Consider the following 7,259-nt stretch of genomic DNA (forward strand, 5'->3'; position numbering starts at 1 on the left):
TCCCTGCTTAGCTTCTTGTGTCCTTGTCTTGTCTTGTGTTTTTTGTATTACTTTTCCCTGGAACACTCTCTCACAGTCTGTTCTCTAAAACCTAAAGAGAATTATGGATTTGATCAACTGGTCTCTGAATGCTATTGACACCCTTTTCTCAACGAGAACTCTGGGCTCGGGAGAGCCCGAGTGCCCTGGAGGTACTTACCCTGGACGTACACGATGGACGGGTGGCAGAAATGGAGGATCGTGTGCCTGGCGGGACTGTCGATCAAGGACGCTGAAGATATCTACCTATTTGGAACCATGATAACAGGGTTCTTGCTGATTGGAGCTGGCTTGGCCCTGGCTTATCGAAGAATTAAGAAAGCGGAACCGGCTGGAGAGACGGCGCAGTGGCATGACAGCCCGTTCTCACTCCCGAGGCATAACATGTCGACGTTTTGTCATGTCCCGCTGCGTTCCTGAGGAACGCGAAAGGAGACCTTCGGCGTTCTTATGGTACGCGGCGGGTTATGGCTGGAATCCAGTGCAATGACGCTCCCGCGGTAATAGACGTTCCAGCCCTGTTTTCCAGCCCTAAACCTAACCTTATTCCTGATCTTAACCAGGACTATAATGATGTTAAATAGCGTGTTTCTAAGCGATTTGAAGAAAAAGAGCGAACATGTGTAGATGGAGTCCAGAGGGTTCTCATATTTCCTCTTTTTTTCCGAGGTCGTCATTTAGGAACGTGGTGGGTAGCCGAAAACGTAATATGTTGACGATTTGTCACCTAGCGTAAAATGTTACGCTTTGGGAGTGAGAACGTGTTGGGCAGGATGGCTGCTGTGTTTGTCTAGGATTACTCCTCACCCCCTACCAACCCTGTTGCTGGTCACGTGCTCCATAATGTTATACTGTGGACATTTATGTGCTTTCTGTGCAGAGGAGTTTTTGTTTCCTGTTCTCATGGTGTCCTCCCATAGGAGCCCAGCATGAGTAGAGGTCTCTTTTTTCCTCTTGTACTTTCCCATTGTAGTGTATATTTCAGTGGTTTTCTGTAATGCAACCGTTCACTGACTTGTATCCCCATGTGATGTCTGTGTCGTGTGTGTAAGGTCAGGGGGCGGGTTCATTCCACTGCAGGGCAACCTGCATGTGGCGAATAAAATTTGAACTTGAACTTGAACTTGAACTTGCCCACTCAGGGCACGAGACCCTGCCCCAAGTGGATGAGTTTAAGTATCTCGGGGTCTTTTTCACGATTGGTGCAGCAGCCGCAGTGACGCGGACGCTATACCAGTCTGTTGTGGTGAAGAGCGAGCTGAGTGTAAAAGCGAAGCTCTCAATTTACCAGTCGATCTACGCCCCTACCCTCACCTATGGTTGCGAGCTGTGGGTAGTGACCGAAAGAACAAGATCGCGAATACAAGCGGCAGAAATGGGCTTCCTCTGAAGGGTGGCTGGCCTCTCCCTTAGAGATAGGGTGAGAAGTTCGGCCATTCGGGAGGGGCTCAGAGTAGAGCCACTGCTCCTCCACATCAAAAGGAGCCAGTTGAGGTGGTTTGGGCATCTGGCAAGGATGCCTCCTGGGCGCCTCCTGGGCGAGGTTTTCCAGGCATGTCCGACTGGGAGGAGGCAGACCCAGGACACGCTAGAGAGATTATATCTCTCAGCTGGCCTGGGAACGCCGTGGTGTTCCCCCGGACAAGCTGGAGGAGGTGGCTGGGGAGAGGGAGGCCTGGGCTTCTCTGCTTAGGGTGCTGCCCCCGCGACCGGGCCCCGGATAAGTGGAAGAAAATGGATGGATGGACTAAGACAGAATACATAAAGGATGGGTGTAAATTTACTTTATATTTTCTTTATATTTACACCCAAAAAGATGTCATAAATGCTGTCATTTTGTTTTAGTAAACAAATCAGAAAGTGGAAATAAATCTATTTTAATCACTGATGTTAAGGGCCAAGCTGTCTTAATTTACCTGCTAGACAGAAATTTTTTAATTATTTTTTTTCTTGGTGTACCCTTTATTTTGAAGGTAAACTCTCCTGACTTCCGTTTTAACCTTTACCCTCCTCCAGTGTTTTGACAGCTGCACGTCACAGGACCGTCCCATTGATGACTAACAAGCTAATTAAAGCACACAGAGCAGATTCCCCGCGTTGTTGACAGATACGTGCAGATGTGGTGATTTATCCACGCGGTAACGTACTCATAAAATATTGTGTCTTCATTGTATGGCCTTAAATGACTAGCTGGCTTTTACAGCGACAATTTTGTAAGAGGCTTGACTGTCATCAGTTAGCAGTTAAGGAAATGCACTTAATGCTCATCAGTCAGTAATGAACCATAACTCGACTGGGAAAACCCTTTCCCATTAACTGCGCTAAACTGGACTCTGTCGCCTCCTGCCGGACAGCATGGTTCATGGGTTATTTCTGATTCCTAACTGCTGTTTGTTTATAAATAAACAATAGAATCTAAATTCCTGCAATAACAGCAGCTACACGGTGGCTTTAAAACACAATGGCATAGGAAAATGTAATTATATTGTCACATAGCTATCTGACTCTTTGGAGGAATTATGCATGAATTAATGAGTATCTTGTAAAACTCAAACAGAAAGCTGTCAAACGTTTGACAGCTAATTGTGCTAAACTGTTTGCATTTGTATTTAAAGTTTAAAAGTTTTACAATAGCTTCATTTTCAACCTCAGTGCCTCCTCATTACAAATGACCCCGTGTTGCAAACCAGGAAGGACCGCTGTGTCCAAACCCTATTCTACTTTAAGCCCAGAGAGGCTATTAGATAAGATAGATAAAAATAATATACAGAAGAAAATTGATTCATAGCATAATTAAGTAACAAGTGTTCACTTTAGATTAATTATGAACACAATACAAATTACTACAGGAAAAATCCATTTGGAAATGTTGCATATGCATAGCAACTCCATGAAATTTTCAGGAGACTCACCTACAAACAGCACTAATAAACAAACGCCTAAACTTTTGGTAAATATAATCCCAAACATAACGTTAGACAAAGTGAAAGCTGCTTTCAACCTGGGTCACACATACACATTACAAACGCCAAACGTACACGGCTCATAGCAATTAAAGGAACATTTGCACAAGGCACGCAGTAGTTTGTATGGCCCCCACATGCTTGTATGCCTCCCTGCTAACATCAGAGCCTGCTCTTAATGAGATGACTGATGGTTTCCTGGACGATTGGATGGAAACATAATGTCCCAGAGGTGTTCTGTTGGATTTAGTTATGTCGCTATATGGATATGCCCCCCACAGACCATCACTGACTTACCACCAAACTGGTCATGCTGAATGATGTTACAGACAGCGTAACATTCTCCACAGCTTCTTCAGATCCTTTCACGTCTGTCAGATGTGCTTAGGGTGAATCACAGGGCACCAGTGGTGGTCCTTCCAGTTCTGGTATTCGATGGTAAGTCCCAGTCGGGCTCCACGGTGCTGGGCTGGGAGCACAAAGCCTACTAGAGAACACCAGGCCCTCAGGCCACACTCATGAAGTCTGATTGTTTGGTCAGAGACATTCACGCCAACGTCCTGCTGGAGGTCATTTTGTAGCTCTGGCAGTGCTCGTCCTGTTCCTCCTTGCACAAAGGAGCAGATACCGGTCCTGCTGATGGGTTCATGACCTTCTACGGCCCTGGTTAGCTCTCCCACAGTAACTGTCTCCTGGAAACTCCTCTATTTTCTTGGAGACATAGCAAACCTTGTGGCAATGGGACATATTGATGTGCCATCCTAGAGGAGTTGGACTACCTGTGCAACCTCTGTTGGGACCAGGTAAATGGTAAATGACTGGTTCTTATAGTGCTTTTCTCTTTTAACTGAGCACTCAAAAGGCTTTATATAACATGCTTCATTCACCCATTCATACAAGCACTTTTTTCTTTGCTTAAGTGTTCAGAGAGGAACTTGAGGTTAGTATCTTGACCAAGGATATTTGACATACAGGCTGGAACAGCCAGGGCTAAAACCTGTAGATGACCTGCTCTACCACATCACCTCATGCTACCAGTAGTGACACTGGCCTTAGTCAGATAAAAAACTAGTGGAAAAAACAGTCAGAAAAGATGTGGAGGGAAAAAATATCTGTAAAACCATTCCTGTTTTGAGGGTTGTCTCATTGTTGCCCTTCTAGTGCACCTCTTGTTAGTTTCATTAACACCAAAGCCAGATTAATATCCCACAACTTTATCTGACTGCATCTCTGCGTTTTCATCTGCAAAAACAGCATCTTGTAGTTTAATGATCGATAACTAATTGTTTCAAATAAAGTGTAAAATGTTAAATGACTGCACCTCTAGAAAAGTGTGACACAAATGCACTGATCTTAGACTTCAAAGCAAACTGGGCTGGGTCATGTTGGGTGTGAAAAAGAAAATTGACAGATCACGCTAAACAGGATGTCACACTAAGAATTTATATATTCCAAAAGCTTTAAGTTGCTTCAATGTGTGACTTTTTTCTGCCGCTGCCAGTAGCTGATGATATTTACAACTCGCATGTCTTCGATTCATTTGAATTTTATTTTGTTGCTGCACAAGCCTTCATTTCATCTGTTATTATGAGTCCCACGCAGGGTCTGAGCAGAATGCCACTAGCTACCATCCTCCATAAAGTAAACCCCAGATCTCAGTGACCAGCCAGGCCAGAGCTGATAGTCAGCATGCTGACTTACTGCTTCTGAGTCTGCAGAGGAGAAAACACAGGCACAGATGCTGAGCACGACACACCCAGTCTGAAAAAAGTAACAGAATCTTCCATCTTCCATCCCCCTATTTTTATAAATATGTTATAAATTATGTTCAAATACATAATTTAAAAATGTAGATTATGTAAATTACTCCATATTGTGAGACTATTCAGTGCATGATGTTCTTAAAGCTGCTGGCCTACAGTCAAATTCCACTTGGCATATTCCTTTGGCTTGGCTGCTGTACAGATAGAAGGCATTTCTACTGATTAAGTAATTAACAGACTAAAGAAGAAAATCAAAATCAAACAAGTAGGGAAACAAATGCAAGTTGAATAGTTGGAATATCATAAAAATCACCTGATAAAGGTTAACCTGGTACAACATGGCGAGCTTCATCACCAACAAAACGCCAACTGATATCTTTTGGAAGATGTTGTCTACATCCACAGATCCATCTCTCCAATCGGTTGGGTGTGATTTTCAGGTTGTTGTGCAGTTCACTGTGGAGATGATTTCACATCAAAAAACTGTAGAACTAGCACCGCCTACTCTGCCTTTAAGCTGATTGGCTGTCTCTGGCAAACAGAAGGCTTAAACAGCAGGTGGGCGGGGCTTCTGTGCTTGAGATGACCATATTGAGTGTATCCGCTATCTAAGATATCACTTAGAATCAAGAGCAAACACAAATGTCAGCAGTCTGACCTGGGCCTACTTAAGACACTGCTTGGAGTTATAGTAAATTCACCGTGCCAAATTTCTTAAGTGTTCCCGAGGTATCACTCAAACTTATCACTTTATTATTTATTACCTCATCCGCTCTGTCCAACTCTGCTTGGATAAGCAGCTGCTTGTTGTTTTTGTAACACTGCCAAAAGAGAAGTTGGTGAATAAACTATGCAAAGTCAACACTCATAACACGTTATCTTTTTTCAACTGCTGTAAATGTAGATACCAATAGATAGGCAAATAGTTAATGTCAACCAGTCAACATCGGGCAGAAATATGCACTTTATGTAGCTTTTCAAGAAGTATTATAAGACAATGTCAGACAAATGTACATTTTCTTGTGTACTTTGTGTACTTTGTGTTGGCGTCTGCTAGAAAATGCAAAAAGGTTACACTCGTACTTGCATGTACATATTCCATATGCATATGTGATCCAACCCACACACGTCCATATACTCATTTAGAGAACCACCTAATTCATTCTCAAAGTCAACAGAGGTAAAGCAAAACCACTGAGGTAGAACCTGAAACCAGGAGGCTAAAGAATTTTCCATCATGGCCACCACAGGGTACGCCTTGCCTCTAAACACATTTGCAAACTGTCCAGTTGCATCTTTAAATAAATCCTCTATTTAGGACAAACATTTTTGTTATGTAAAACAAGAGAACTCCATAGATAAGCTGAACCTCTTATAACAGGATGAGATATACAAAACTGTCAGATGTACTTTTGGTCATTTTAAGGTGGACAGCTCTTAGTGTACTCCACAGTAAGTTAGAAGTTCAATAAAAACCTATGCTAAAATGGTGACTTACAGCAGGTTCAGATATGCTGACACTAAACATAGTGCAGTTTAAGCTTAATTACTGCTCACAGAAATGATGACCTTTTGATGGTGCTAGATAAAACATTAAGACACCATCACGGTTATCCAAGTTTTTTTGTCCCTAAAGTCAAGCTGGTGATTTAAGCAGTTTAAAGGGACGTATTCTGTTCATTCTAACACTGATTCTATTACAGTAGCTTTGAATGATTCATAGTTAAAAAAAATAAAATCCTTATTTATCTTACACTGGCCCTTTTTGTAGCCCCAAAATACAGCTGGGGCTGTGAGCACTTCTACATACAGGGCTGTGCAAAAGTCTTGAGCTATATTTAATTTCTTTATATTTTGCAGAAAAATCAAAAGTTGGTGCCCCTATTTATTAAAATATGTGAAAACATATATGGAAGTACAATATATAAGGCAAAAAGACTGTTTGTACAACCACCTTTATTCTTCAGCATAGTCTAATCTGACATTGCTTTAAGTAGTCTTCAGGAATAGTTATCCAGGCTTCTTGAAGGACATCCCAAGCTCTTCTTTGGATGTTGGCTGCTTATCTTCTGTTCTCTATCAAGATAATCCCACATTGCTTCAATGTTGAGTCACAGACTCTGGGGAGACCAATCTGCGACTGATAGTGTTCCACTCTGTGCTTTGCTATGTGCTTCTTTGTCAGGTCTTTGTCTGACTTTTTCCCGTTTCTTAAGGACACGACTTTCAGATACTGTTGATCTGCTGAATAGAGTATTTAAGCCTGCCATTTCTTCTTTTGTCCTCCACTTGTCCAGTTTCCTCACATTTTTCAAGGATACACTGCACACCATGCTAAGATATGTGGGGATCATCTTTTTTGTATCTTTGTATCTTTTCATATATTCAACCAAAGAAATGGGAAGGAGTTATGTGTTTTTGTGACAGGCTGTCACCAGAAAAGTTCCTAAAAAAACAATTGAAAATGGTTCTTTTGCTGATTTATCCCTTGAGA

Source organism: Mchenga conophoros, linkage group LG23, assembly GCF_057382185.1.
Source record: "Mchenga conophoros isolate Kocher_MC1m ecotype Shallow Benthic linkage group LG23, M_conophoros_male_GT1.1, whole genome shotgun sequence".
Taxonomy (NCBI): domain Eukaryota; kingdom Metazoa; phylum Chordata; class Actinopteri; order Cichliformes; family Cichlidae; genus Mchenga; species Mchenga conophoros.